Source organism: Tubulanus polymorphus, chromosome 7 (genome assembly GCF_964204645.1).
Source record: "Tubulanus polymorphus chromosome 7, tnTubPoly1.2, whole genome shotgun sequence".
Taxonomy (NCBI): domain Eukaryota; kingdom Metazoa; phylum Nemertea; class Palaeonemertea; order Tubulaniformes; family Tubulanidae; genus Tubulanus; species Tubulanus polymorphus.
Window position 1 is genome coordinate 14,028,307 of NC_134031.1, and position 14,940 is coordinate 14,043,246.

A 14,940-nucleotide genomic window follows, 5' to 3' on the forward strand; every position below is an offset into this window, starting at 1 on the left:
CCTATATATCGACCATTTGAATGAGTTGTTATTGGTTTGCCATTTTTGAATAAATCATAAATTGGACTTGCAGTCTTGCTTAATTATTTGACCAAGGTATTTGACACTTGGGAAATTTTGATAGAACCAGAATTCACCCCAAAGCCGCAATTTTTGCGAATAGATTTGGCAAAAGTCATCCATTTAGAATTCATATTATTTAATAAAATGTTAATGTTATTTGATAAAACTTGATACAGTTTACCAAAACACCGTCTCTTGTCTTGCGACTAGATTGCCCCAGAATGTATTAACCTGACCTTGATAATTATTTCAAAGGGGAAACAACCTAGTCATACCATTTGGAATTGACCGCTTGAGTTTGAGTATATACTTGCAAAAAAGGGGATGAACTCCTTCAATACATTGTACATCCTCGAAAACCCAAACCTCAGCCCAAAAAGTTAGAATTGGTGCAAACATAGAGTCAAATAACTTAGGAGCTACATCCAGATCCAGTAACTGTTCTTTCACCTTTTTAAGTACAAAAATAGACTTTCCTTGGCATGTTCACACATACTTTCCTTACACTTACTAAACGACCCAGTGTAGTTAAATATTATCCCCACGTATCGAAAATCTTAACTGTTTCTATTTCATTTCCGTCTATGTAAAAAGTTGGGTAACGCTTTGAGCTTCTTTCCGAATATCATCACTTTCGTTTTATCGGTAATGATAATTAGTTTCCACAATTTACAATAACTAGCCGTTACATCAAGCATCTGCTGCAGATTAGCTGCACTTTCAGCTATCAAAATAGTATCGTCTGCATACAATAATGCTAAGAGAGCCGGAGCCACATATCATTTAAAGGGAAATTAATAGATGAGTAACTATTTCGATCCATGTATTCTTCGAGGTCATTGACACATATGTAGAAAAGCACCTCCATACAGTGTCGAATGCCTTAATATAGTCAATAAATTCACAGTAAAACTTTCTATTGTCTTTCAAGAAAAGGTCCACAATTGTTTTAAAGAAATATGGTCGTTGATACTATACTTTTACTAGTTCTGATACTATGCTTCTTCCGGAAGCCCGCTTGGTTCTGGTTCAGGGGTTTTTTGCTTCAGTCTATACCTTTATTCAAGTCATCGACAAATAGGTTATCAACGAAGTTTCTACATTAGATATATTTTGTTCTTCTGAACAACTCTCATCTATATTGTCATTTAGGTGACTAAAATGATGGAAGAGATCTTCCAGAGAAGCTTTACAGTCAGAACTACTCGGTATTTTGAAATATTTAGAAATAATATTTTGTGTTCTTATTTTCCATTGATCTCGGTGTCTGGTTATGTAATTTTGCCAGTTCTAGTTTCCTCTGTTTTAGTGATCGTTTATACTCTTTAGAGGCATCATTAACATTAATACGATTATTATAAGTTTTGCTAAATCGATAGCGTCGTTTCGCTCTACTTAAGTTGCTCTGATTCAGTTTTACATTTGCATTATAGAATACCGAGTCCTTGCTTTGTGTACTTCTTGACCCTTGTTGTTGACTTTAAATCTACCCATTGACGCTTCAGTTGCTTCGACCAAGTGTTCACATAACCGCTCATTCGCAACGTTACAGTCAATTTTATTCAGTAATATATCTGATATTATATCATCTAAGATTTCTGAGGAAAAGATTCTCAAATTGCCTGTTTCACGGGATTCCACTTTAACTTCTCTTTATTCCTTTTATTGTTGAAACGAGGGGAAACATTACATTCGATACGGTCCAATGTATTCAGAACACACTTAATTGGGCAGTGCACATCCGAAAACATGTGGTTAAACTCTTTGACTTCGAACTCGGCACACTTAAGGATGTAGGGCGAGACAATGAAGTAATCTATGACGCGCTGGCTATTCCCTTTAAGACATGTGTAAGCACCGACATCTCTATCCTTACCAATTCTGCCATTTGCAATAAGTAACCCATGAGTTTTGCAGAAATCAGACAGGCGATAACCCCAATAATGAACGTGTTATCTTTTTGAGACGCTCAAGCAGAATATCCGCTTTCAATTTAGAAATATCTACATTGGATTCGTTAAAGAAGTCCTCAGCTTCAAACCTTTCAACGTAGAAAGCAAAGTCTTGCATTTCTTTGGTGTGCGCATTTAGATCTCCACAAATACAAATATGACACTCCGTTTTGTGGAAACAATAAACCATTTTACAGTTGCTAGCCGCCATTTTGTTAGGGTACTTTTGTCCCGATTTGTTGGGTTATTCTTTTCTCCTTTTCAAAAACTATTTGTGATGCGTGTTTTATCATATTTCATCTACCCCTGGATGGATTTTGACAGTTGTAGCAACATTAAAACCGTGTGAATTTCTAGTTTTCAGTTATGTAGAATTAATTTCTCAAACTTCCAACAATGCGACATGAGTGCGATATAAAAATCGGTGGTCAGTTTTTTGCCACGCGCGTAAAAATTCAGGGTACTCAACTTTGAAGTTCATTATTTTCAGAAATAATTTTCTGAAAAATTCAAACATTTCAGGATTTGTGCGCATGAACGCCCCCTTTTAAATGAAGTTTAAAAATTCAAGATATCTTGCCATTCTACAGCCAATTAACTGCAGCGCGTCTCTTGTCATTCAGAGTTACGGCGCTGATGCGGGATCATTCCGATGCGGGAATTCGAGTTTATGGGCGTCAATTTTTAATTTCACTATATTTTTCATATCTGTTTCTACGGAAAATGACTTAAATTGTTGGCATTTTTTTAATGTTTTTAATTCGTACGGGATGGATCTCGAAGACATTAAACACGCCAACGTTGGGTTTTGAAAAATTATCTGGCCGAACGAGGCATAAGTACGCAAGGCACGAAAGATGTTTTGATATCGCGGTCGGTAAGTGCTTGGGAAGAGAAAATCCCGATTAAAACCACAGAAGAGAGAAAAGTTAAGCTTGAAAATGAATACGATTCACGTCTGAAATCTGCACATTTGCGAAGTGATCTACTTGCCTTGAGTGGGTGGAGAAGGGACGTAGAACTGTGGCCAAAAAACTTTCATATGGGGAAGATATTTTGTTATATCATAAGCGAGAAAGAACATGGAGCTGACTACATCGGCAGATATAAAGTAGTAGTATTGAGGGTGAAGTATTTAGTCTGAATATCAGAAGAACGCAGGTGATAAGGTGTGACGTCTTATTCCGCAAGAAGTGTCTGGATTGCATTCGACAACGAAAGCAACAATTTGAGTTCTTAGTGCACATGTACTGCCGGATTCAGTAAAACCTGCAACGATGTCATCGCAGTATTGTATAAAGTACAACATGCTATTGAAAAGGAACTAAATAGTAAGATATGTACTAAGTTGGCCTGTCAATGGAACCGATCGTCGACAAAGAATATTACGCCAAAACGAATTTCTGAAATTACAATTAGGAAAGATGAGCACCGAACGAAAAGATATTCCTTAAACCCTATGTCATTTGATCCAAGACCAAAGAACTACAAGGTAAAAGCTTAAAATTTGTTCAAATGTTGATATTCATTGAATCAATCAAATGCAATACCGAATATTCTTGTCAGGGATGTCAGTGCACCTTCTATTTTAAAGCGTTCAGGCTACAATCTGAACGCTCTTACTTACTGTCTGTCACACCTACTCTCCGTCCGACGTTTAGGTCCGTAATTTCGTTAATAATCGGTTTATCTACCTTTATTACGCATCAATTTGTTGAGTGAGGAATTTGCATTCAGAAATAAACAACAATTTTCACTTAAGTTGTTTTTGTTTTCATTTATGAGCGATAGTTTACTCAGCATACGCTCGCGTAATGCTGAAAAATCCGCTCCGCGGACGCTCGGAAACGTTACAGTGACGTCATCTCCTGCTCATTAGCATATCAAAATACAGTAGGTGGCGCCACGTGACGGGCCATAAAAGCCGTTTTTCAGCATTACGCGAACATATGCTAGGTAAACTATCGCTGATAGAAGAAAACACAAACAAATTTATGCCAGTTCATGATTTCTTTCTGAATGCAAATTCCTTACTGAACGAATTGATGCATAATATTTACAGATCAACCGATTATTAACGAAATTACGGACCAAAACGTCGCACGAAGAGCATGTGTGAAAGACAGTAGGTAGCTGATTCACTGGCACAACGTTTCGGGGATATGCACCTCATTTGTCCGAGATCTGTAGCCCTAACTGGAATAAAGGCTCAAACAAATGACCATGTCAGCAGGAGTTTGCTCCCAAAAAATATAAATCATGCAGTACGGGAGCTTATTGCAAGAGGAATTCCAGAAACATACGTGCTGGACTCGTTCGACTTCAGCGATACACGGCTACATTATGTAGAACAATTTACGAGAACTGGAACATTCTGCATTCGCAGGTTTAATCCATGTTATTATCCGTATTTAATTAATTGATTGATTTGATTTGAATTACGTTATCAACACCACGCCTTCCTGGTACCTTACTACTGGATATCTGGTGCTTTTATTCTAATTTGTTAAATAGATCAGCATCAGTCACCCTATTGGAAAGATCAAAGACTTGGCCGAATTACGGCATCGATATGCCATGCTGTATGCTCGAAATCAGAACGATTTAGAAGAAATAAAAGGCCCGTGAAAACGACACGAATGCTGTCGCAAATCGTTTTTGGTGCCAATGATCTCTGTGATATCCCAGCTATTAAGCATGGTCGGAAAAATGAAGAAAAAGCAAGGCATGAATTCTTAAAAAAACATTTGTACTAAACACGAAAGCTACAAATTACAACGGACTGGTTTGATAGTGAGTTAAATTTCAGTAATTATCCGCCCATCTTATGAAAACAAGAGCCCCAAGGGGCACAATGGCCAGCCTGTCAGATTTGCTTTTTATAAATGATGTAATCTGTGGGTTATATTTATCAATATACACTCCCTGCTCAATATCATTTACATAGTAAAATCGTGTGTTAACACAGACAGCAGGAACGAATGTAATATAGAAATACTAAGTTATTGTATTGTTCAACGCCCCCTGGTGGCCATAAAAAAACCAATGAGCTTGAAACTCACCTCGATCATAGAACATGTCATGAGCTACAACTTTCCAATTGATTATAGTAGCAAAATATGCTTAAGTATCAATTATGATGTGGAAAAACTTTTTTTCCACCTACGAATGAGTACTGATGACCCCAAGATGGCTGCCAAGTGCGTCATAATTGCCTGGTCAAAAATACCCTCTCGGATATAAAAGATCCCTTTCCAAAGAATACCCATTACAAATTGCAATGAAACATGGCGCACCATTAGAAAGCTACAGTACTCAGAATTCAGGCCAAAATTGACATTTTTGGGAACAAAAAAGGTCACAGTACGGCCATCTTGAGTCCGATCGACTCAATTTTTCTCATGCCGATGGGCCCTTGGGGGATACAAATATAAACGAATGATCAAGGTTATTGATAAAAGTGTCTTCAAAATTTCCCTCGAAAACTTCAAAAATGTGTAAAAAGTGCTGATTTTGGCGAACAACAATGGCTGCCAGTCGGCCATCTTGAATCAGACAGGGCCAGTTTTTGGCCTGAAGATGTGTCTAGGGTAGATACACGTATAAGGCCCGGCGCACACCTTTGCGATTGATCGTATGATCGCTTCATCGCATCGTTTTATCGCATCATCGTAAAGGTGTGCTATGGCCGCCGGAGCCGATTTCATCGCATCATCGCTTCATCGCAACAAACCAAACGTGTTTGATATTTTCGCATGCGATTTTTCCGTGCGATAAAAATCGTAAAGGTCTGCGGGCTACGCTGCCGATGTTCTGAACGAAAAATTTTAGTAGCCAATCAGAATTAAGGATGAAGCAGTCACATGATGCTCAAAATGGCGGCTCCTAACCGACCGGAGCCGTGCGGAACCGGTCGGCCATTTGAATTTGAATTTGAATTTTGTTCCGCACGGTTTGAAGTAGGGGGTAACGAAAATTCAAAATGGCTGAAGCGTGGACAGAGCAACGCGAGCTGGATTTGATTGTTTTTTGGGAGGCTTATCCTTGCCTTTATGATCATACCTCACCAGAATACAGTAAGCGCGAGGCCAGAGTAGCTGCCCTCGACTCCATATCTACTGCCATAGGCATACCAGGTAATTCTTTTTTAACCAAACCGATACAAATTCAATTCAATGTACGTTTATTGACTGACGCCGACGGTTGAATTTATAAAATGCAGAGCAAAATCCCTGGGTTAGTATCTAGCTAGAGGGTCCGGTTTAAACATCCTCCCTCTGCAGACTCGAACCTGATGGCATCGCTACACTCAGCCACGCACGAACCCCTGCATCAGTAGACCGGGTGCGCAGGTACATGCGCAGCTTTCCGAACGAAAACTGGCGGCACCAATCAGATTGCTCGTTGTATAATCGTTGAGGCAAATTTCAAGGAAGAACTATAAGTGGGAAAACCTGGAATTTGTATGGAATTAAAATGACTCAAGAATGAGGCCTAACCACTTTTAGACATTTAGAAGTATCTGCAAATAAACTATGCTATTCATTTTCAGTAAATAAAATCAAGACTAGAATGACTAGCCTGAGAACTCAGTACACGAAAACTCAGAATGCACCGCCGTCAGGCAGCAGAAGAAAAACCCCCTCAAAAAAGGATGTTTGGGTAGCTGACAAGATGCAGTTCTTAAAGCCTTTCATTACTGTGCGGGGAACATTGTCCAGCCTTGATGTAAGTATTGCGAACAAAACAAGTAAGATAATTTCAGTTTATTTTATGTATCGGTACATATTATCTCGTTATGCATAATACTGTACGATTAATGATTAATTGTTTGAAATATGAGATTAATAACTGTTAGAAAATAGCATATATATTGCATATGTACAGGTTTGATTATATTGATATTTCTAAATACATTTAAGATAAGCTATGCTACTTTTTTACTAGCGAATCATATCATTTTGCCATGCTCCAGCAGAATTAAGATAGGTTTTTATAGCTTCTCTTTGGTCTTTAGCTTCCTGGCGGGCATTTCGACTGTGAGTTGTTGCCAGGGGCTGAAGTCCAGTATCCAATCGCCAGTTACCCTGAACTAAATTGTGGGCGTTGTCCTCGCGGTCAACAAAATTAGAAGACGCATAATTTGTTGACTCTTCGTCGATTAAAAAGTTATGTAGAACGCAGGCAGCTAGTATTATGAAATCTACACAATCAGGTTCCACGGCAATGGTAGTCAGAAATACCCTAAATCTGTTGGCTAGAATGCCGAACGCATTCTCAACTACACGTCGTGCACGTGATAATCGGTAGTTGAAAATTTTGATATCATCCATCAAGTTTCGATGTGGAAACGGTTTCATCAGATCCTTTCGTAGGGGGAACGCATCGTCACCAATAATGTGATGGTGACATTCTTCACCGCTCGGGAAACAGCCAGGCTCTGGAAAATTTATGTTGTTTGTGTCCATTGCCGCCTTCAAACTTGACTGATTAAACACCCCAGCATCACCACATCGTCCTGCAGCCCCAACATCAACATAGATAAATCTGTAATCCGCATCCACTAGTGCTAATAAGATTACGCTGAAAAAGTGTTTGTAGTTATAGTATGAAGATCCACTGTTGTCAGGCTGCCTTATACTTATGTGCTTTCCGTCAAGAGCTCCAACACAGAATGGATAATTCCATTTATCTTGAAATTTCTTCGCAATCTCAGTCCATTCTTCTCTAGTATTAGGCGTCTGAAAAACAAAATTATTTTTTCTATTAACAGGATTCAAGAAATCAAGAGATGGATGTTGCAGACAGAGAGATGAATGACAATAGTGACGACGGCGATGTAGATGATGTTGCGGATGAAACTGATTTCACTCATCCTAATACCCCTGCTACTAGTACCCGGGGAGTAGAGGCTACAGTTTCACTCAATGAAGTGCCAGAATCAACACCAACATCGACTAAACGACCTTTTGAAACGAAACGCCCCCTTAGTGCTAAGCAAATTAAAAAGAAACGTGATGAATGTGAGCTGGAGCTCCTGAAATCTTTATCAAATGACATGAAGTCAGAAAATGAAGGTGTCAACAAAAGAAAAACTGAAGAAGATGACATTTCAGCTTTTTCCAAATACGTTCATGCAACCATGAAGGAAATTGACAAACACACTAAGACAATAGTGAAACATGAAATTCAGAGTGTACTCTACAAGGCAGAAATGAACCAGCTACCAGGCCAACAGCAACAGAACAGTCATCAGCAACAAAACTGTCAGCCATTACAACAGCAACACAACAACCATCAGTATCGAAATTCCGAGCCAGAACCTATATATGGTAGCTTTATGCATATGCTAAATGCTCATAACTCATACTGAACTTTTGTTATAAATGCCAAATTCGTATTATCTGTCCGGCGTTAATGTTAATTTATATAGTTACAAGTTATAGTTTTTATATTTTTACAATTTAGATTTGTATTCTAAATTCTGAGATTTTCTACAATTAAAGCTGAGAATTACCTTCAAATACCTATCTCTCATGGTTTTAACTATGGCAACAGTGGTATCTTTGATGATTTCGGAAACTGTTCGCTCACCAACTCTGTACACAAATGATAAATCCCTGAAAGAAGCGCCTGAAATGTAGAAAAATTAATTTTAGACCTTTTTTTACATAATTGAAGCTTTGTCTTAGTTTCATAGAATATCATAGTTTCCGCGACTAGGATTTTCACTTTCATGGCCTGAGTTGGAGCTCAAACAAATACTTTTTTTTTATTTCATGGCAGTTCATTATTATAGATTGTTAAGTGTACCATAGCTAAATGATAAACATGAGCCCTAGCTGTCTTGCCAGAACATGATAGGCCTATTAACCTATTAGTGTTCAACACTATGTAGTGTCTATTACTCCTCAGAAAAAAATCCTCATAGTTCATCTCAAGCCGTTTTTCCTATACATGTCAGTGTTTTCAATAAGAAATTAACAAGTCGGGTCCCTTGTGAAAAACAGGAGGGTCCCATAATATGTCACAGTCCCTGAAACGAAAGCGGTTTGGAAAAAACAGGCGGGTCCTTTACAAATGACAGACGGGTCTGAGACCTGGCTCTTATTGAAAACACTGCATGTATTACCAATACCCCCTATCAGTTTGTGTTATTTTGCAGTCAACACAATAAGTACTTTCAATATACCTATAAGATTTGATTAGGTATGACCTTTTGACCCCCAAAATCTATCATGACCTGCTTGAAAGAGGGTAGTCTATGGCGAAGGTTTTGGTTTTGAATTGTCCTTAAGTTTGATTTGAAAAGTTTTATCAAGTAGGCAACCAAAAATGTTTGAAATCAGAAAAAAAACAGCGAGGGCAGCCAACCAGTGCATTCAGGTAGTGAAACAGCAGAGCGAGAGATCCTTGCCTTGTTCTTCGATATAAAACATAAAAATTGAAGACTTTCTTCAGAGTCAATAACTGTCAATTTTATTTAGCAGAGACATAAATGCATTCAGGTTCAGATACAGTAATTCAGATATACGGTAAAACAGAATTTTTGTACAAAACTGGTAGGAAACTAATTAAGATTACAATCTGTTCTGAGTGATACAAAACTTTCAAAATGTTACCATTTTAGAGAAAACAGATACAGTCCTAAAACACGCTTGACCATGGCGGAGGGCTATTCGATTATGCGATCTGTAGAGACCCGACATGTGGCCATTTCTGGAGAATCCGGTTAGCGATGTTGATGATAGTCTCACGGCTCAGATTATGCGAGGTTCCCAGTATGCACAGACTGGCCATATGGTTTTCATGATCTGTTGTAACGGTTACAACATTGCTCGGTTCTGTCATGTTCATAATATCCCAAACACTCGAGAATTTCAAATAGAAAGATGTCGATCTCAGTACGAATTTTCGACTTCATGGATATTTTAGTCTGATTGCAGTTATATGATTCGTATCTGAAACGAAACAAAAGTGTGTACATTTACAAAATAACTTTCCTTTGTATGCATCAAGTGACCATCTAATCATCTTTTAACCCAGACATTAATCAGCTTTAAGGCTATTATGATTAGTGTAATGAATGAAATTATTTTTTAGTTTAAGGCTAATTTGAAACCAAAATGATAATATTATTATAGTTTTCATGTACATTTCTTATTCTCCTCTGTAGGTTACTTCTTGTAAGCTGTACACTAGTGTGCTGCTGAATTTATTAAGTCTTTTTCATAGATCTTTAGGGAGCATCTCAAAATATACTATACACATTGGATTAAGAGATTATCGTTTTTACAGTACCTACAACTCTGATACGAGCCCCTGTGAAGGAACGCACCTTTCAAAAGAATCTTCTTGTCTGTAGATAGACAACTGTTGAGACTAATCTTCTTGTCAGCTGGATGATTCAAGTCTTCACTAGCTATCACTAGCCACTCCACACCACTGTCCACGAGTAGCATACCTACTAAATTTCTGCCAGCAAATGCACTGGTACAGTGGCGCCATCTATCCACCAAAGAGACTTTGCACTTGGGTTCGATTCCCGCTGAAACCGTTTTCGTGGCGCAGACGAGCAAGGGGTGGTTTGAGGAGTAATAGACACAGGGCAGCTTGAGGGCTAGAAGTTCTATATGTTAATTTGTTTTTTTACCCACCTGTTGCCAGAAATCGCAAGGTCAATGACAGTCTTGTGTTTGGACTGATAGGAGACCTCATAAACGTCTCCTCTTTCGTGATATGAGGCCCAACGATCTCCAAAAGCTTCGCATAGGTGCCCGGGGACATCCGCAAATATCTCCTAAAGCTCTCCGGATCTTCTAACTGCAGTTCCAGCTGCAAATTCGGAACTGCCCCCAACCTTTCCCGCCTCTGTATCCACGACCGTGCCCAGTGTGTTCTATTGGCCTGTTGGCACCTTTGTCGCTGTCTACGTAATCTTCTTAACAAAATTAAAATGAAGATCGTTCTTCTCAAATTATACGAAGCCATTTTTTCAGTCGTATGGCTTTTATCAGTCACGTGATTGAATCCAACTCAAGGCCCTCATAAAAATCGCAAAGGTATGCGGGGATGATGCGATTTTCATCGTGTCATCGTATCATCGCATGCGATCATACGATGACACGATGATCGCAAAGGTGTGCGCCCAGCTTAAAACAAATATCAAGACATTACCTTGAAGCGTCTTCAAAACTTTGGAACTCTCACGAACTATCTAGATGGTTATCTCTCGACCTCAATAGCTTCAAGACCCATCTCAAAACAACTTTGTTCCATGCAGCATACCATTAACTCTCGGAAAGCGAATTGTATTTAACATTTTTTGGCAGAATAAAATTTGATTGAATTTGCAATTCGGGCACATGGCTAATTAGCATATCAAGGTCATACACCCGATTTGGCAAAACCTTTTTTTCGCGAACCTTGCGCAATTGTCAAGGATGAATTTTCTGTAGAGCAAATAAAAATTCCTCCCAAACACCAAATCAACTAAAGATTTCATAGAAATCGATCTTGAAATACAATTTTAAATCTTAAAATAAAACCCGGAAGTAAAACAGTAGACGATACCGCGGATTCACGTGAACACCTGATTTCTGTAAACGAAATGTTGGTTGTGACAAAATTGTTCAGACGGTTTTAGGTGGTAATAAGTACGGAAACGTAACGACCATGGTCGACTTATTCGATGAAATCAGGCCTATGTGATATCCAAATTTTGACTTTTTTATTCTCCAGACCTCCCTGATATAGAAATAAAAAAGTTTGGTGGTACGAAAGTGCAATCACAGCGCCGACGGGGACAGAGCCGTGTCAGAGATCGGCGGAGTGAAAATTGAGGTGGACCAACACGAAGAAGTAGGCTATTGCGCTACTTGAATCACGAAAACTCCTGGCGCGGCCCCGACGCTTTTCGTTGATTAAGTAATACAAATATCATGCAATGGGTTTTCACAATCTACCGCTGGTATTTACCGGATTTCAATATCACTCCAAAATTCAAAGAAACCTCGAAATATCGAACCGGAACACTTCCGGTAGATATCCGCGGCTGCCCAACCGGGAAACTTATTTGTTTCAATAGATATTGATAGGATCCATCATCTTCACCCGTCAAGGGATTCGAACCCACTAAGCTAAAGCCATGCCAGAATCGGGTCGGGCCAATCACAGCGCTTGTAACAAACCACATTAGGCTTCTGTGGAATTTCCCAGTAAATGGGCCAATCAGCGAAAACGTAGCGAACGCGGAAGTATTGTCGCGTGTTGATACATGACGTCATGCGCAAAAGCGCCAGTAATGAAATCGCGATAATTCACGTGAACAGCTGCTGATATTTTCAGATAAACCAATCACAGGGAAGACAAAACTTCCTGATTGGCTGATGAAAATTGAAATTTTCCCGATTTAACTTTCGTGAAAAATGCAGAAAACATTTTTATGAGACCCTATTTCAAAATTCTGCTCGCTACGATTCCGAGAATGGATTACGCTTAAATACGTGATTTGTTCGAATATGCCCTCACTTGGCAAGCAAAAGAGCCTTTTGTGTGAAAACCATGTCATTTAAATTCGCTCCATTTGTATAGTAATAGGCTCAGCCTACGGCTGGCCTAAAAATCGTTTAAATTCACCTAATATTGATATGAATGTTTGATTAATTTATTTTCAAAGGTACACAGAGAGAGCTCGTCTTTATCGGTGCAATTCCAGATAACAAACTAACTTGCAAGTGTTGCAAATCGCCGGCACTGGTCGAATATAAATGTCCATATTCGATATATCTTAAGGAGATCTATAAAGAGTATCAACGACTCGAATATCTCGAAATGCGAGAAGGCCTTATACACCTTAAGAAGTCGCACGGATATTACGCACAAGTAAAATGCCAATTTGCTTGCTCAAAGCTTGATAAGTGCTACTTCGTAGTGTGGACAGGATTTGTCAAACAACCCATTTTCGTGGAAGAGGTAGAACTTTTTTCTCACGTCATAACTCTTCGATTTTTATCGAATAAGACAATCTCTAATATGCCAAAAATTAATTTCATTCATTTTTATTTGTAGATTCTGTTTGATCCTGTGTACTGGGAAAGACAGGTGGAGCATCTCAAGTACTTCTACCAGGAACTAGTGATACTAGTAATTACTGGACGCGAGGGTATCCACTTTTGTCCCTTATGCGATAATCCTTGTCTTGAAAGATGGGAGATAGTTTCGACCGATGACAATTCAATCCAATGCATAAACTGTGATCAGTGGTTCCATTGCATTTAATCCCTTATTTTCTATATCCTCTCACAATAGAAGATTATCCTTACAAAATCTATATCAGCGGTCAACAGAAAAGGCAGGACTGAATGCTCTTGACCGAACCGCACTAACTCTTACAAACTTAGCATAATAGAGCCGACCGAGGGTAAATAAGACTAACTAAGACCTCCAGGCTATATACCATCACGCAACAGACCTAGGGCAAACTAAAATAGAACTAGATTCCAAATCTACTTCCGAACTGATTCTACACTCTTAACTTCTATGATCAAAACAACTCATCAATCACAAATAAATCTCGACTGTATTTCTATTTCATTTTCCTCATATCTTTTTTTTTGCTTATTCTCTTTTTAACTCTCATTCTCAAGTTCTCTTATCTTCTATTACTCAACATTGAAAATCATCATTCTCCGTTAAATTTCAATCTCCGGTCGAAAAGATAGTGTATAATCGATTAACCGAATATTGTAACAAGTTTCATATCATTCAACCAAACCAGTTCGGCTTTCGAAAGAACCATTCAACTGCCATGGCCTTAACATTGATAACTGATGAAATTTCACAAAATTTAGAAGAAAACAAATCAACTATTGGGGTATTCTTAGATTTATCAAAAGCCTTTGACACCGTTGATCACGAAATCTTATTAAGAAAATTATGTTTTTATGGAATAAGAGGCATCTCTAACAACTGGTTTGAAGACTATTTGAAGAATAGAAAACAATTTGTTCAAATTCAAAATTATAAATCCTCGTTATGTACCGTTAAAACTGGAGTACCCCAAGGCTCAATTTTAGGTCCCTTGCTTTTTTTATTATATGTAAACGACTGTATTAAATTTTCTAATGTGTTAAAACTTATATTGTTTGCCGATGACACAAATGCCTTTTATAGTGACATTAATTTAGACAGATTAGTACGTACAGTAAACATTGAATTATCAAAATTGTATACCTGGTTTCAAACAAACAAGATGTCATTAAATGTAAAGAAGACGTCATTTATGGTGTTCGGTAAACTATTGAAACATAACTTGAGAATATCAATTAACAATATAGAGATCAAACAAGTCAATGTCACAAATTTTCTTGGAGTTTTTATTGACAGAAATCTAACCTGGGACGATCAAATAAAATCAGTTGAAAAAAAAGTTTCTCGAAGCATTGGTATAATAAATAGAGTAAGACATAAGCTGCCAGTGAGTTCTCTTCGTACCCTTTATTTGTCGCTTATTGATCCTTACCTCCAGTATTGTAACTTAGTTTGGGGACGAAATTTTGAAAATAAACTTCAGCCATTAATTGTATTGCAAAAAAGAGCTATCAGGCTAATTTCTAATTCCTATTATTTGGCGCACACTGACCCTTTATTCAAAGCTTTTAATATCCTCAAGCTCAAAGATATTAATAAACTTCAGCTAGGTACTTTTATCTACAGATCTGTCCACTCCGAATTACCGAAATCATTCGAAAATTATTGGAACCAAAATTTTCAAATCCACAGTCACAATACTCGGCGACGTCAAGATTTACAAACACTTTCTTTCAATAGTCTAAGAAGAAAATTTTCAGTAAAAGTATCCGGCCCTTTACTTTGGAATAACATCAGTGAAAATCTAAAAAAACATGGAAAATTCTAAACTGTT

The 14,940-nt window shown here is 38.1% G+C and overlaps 1 long non-coding RNA gene across 1 annotated transcript; it reads left to right on the plus strand.

The window, feature by feature from the left end:
• Window positions 1-11,669: 11,669 nt before the first annotated feature.
• On the plus strand, window positions 11,670-14,940 carry LOC141908847 (uncharacterized). The gene is made up of 3 exons (XR_012619641.1): window positions 11,670-11,876; window positions 12,694-12,989; window positions 13,086-14,940. It is a non-coding gene; the product is annotated as an uncharacterized LOC141908847 (long non-coding RNA).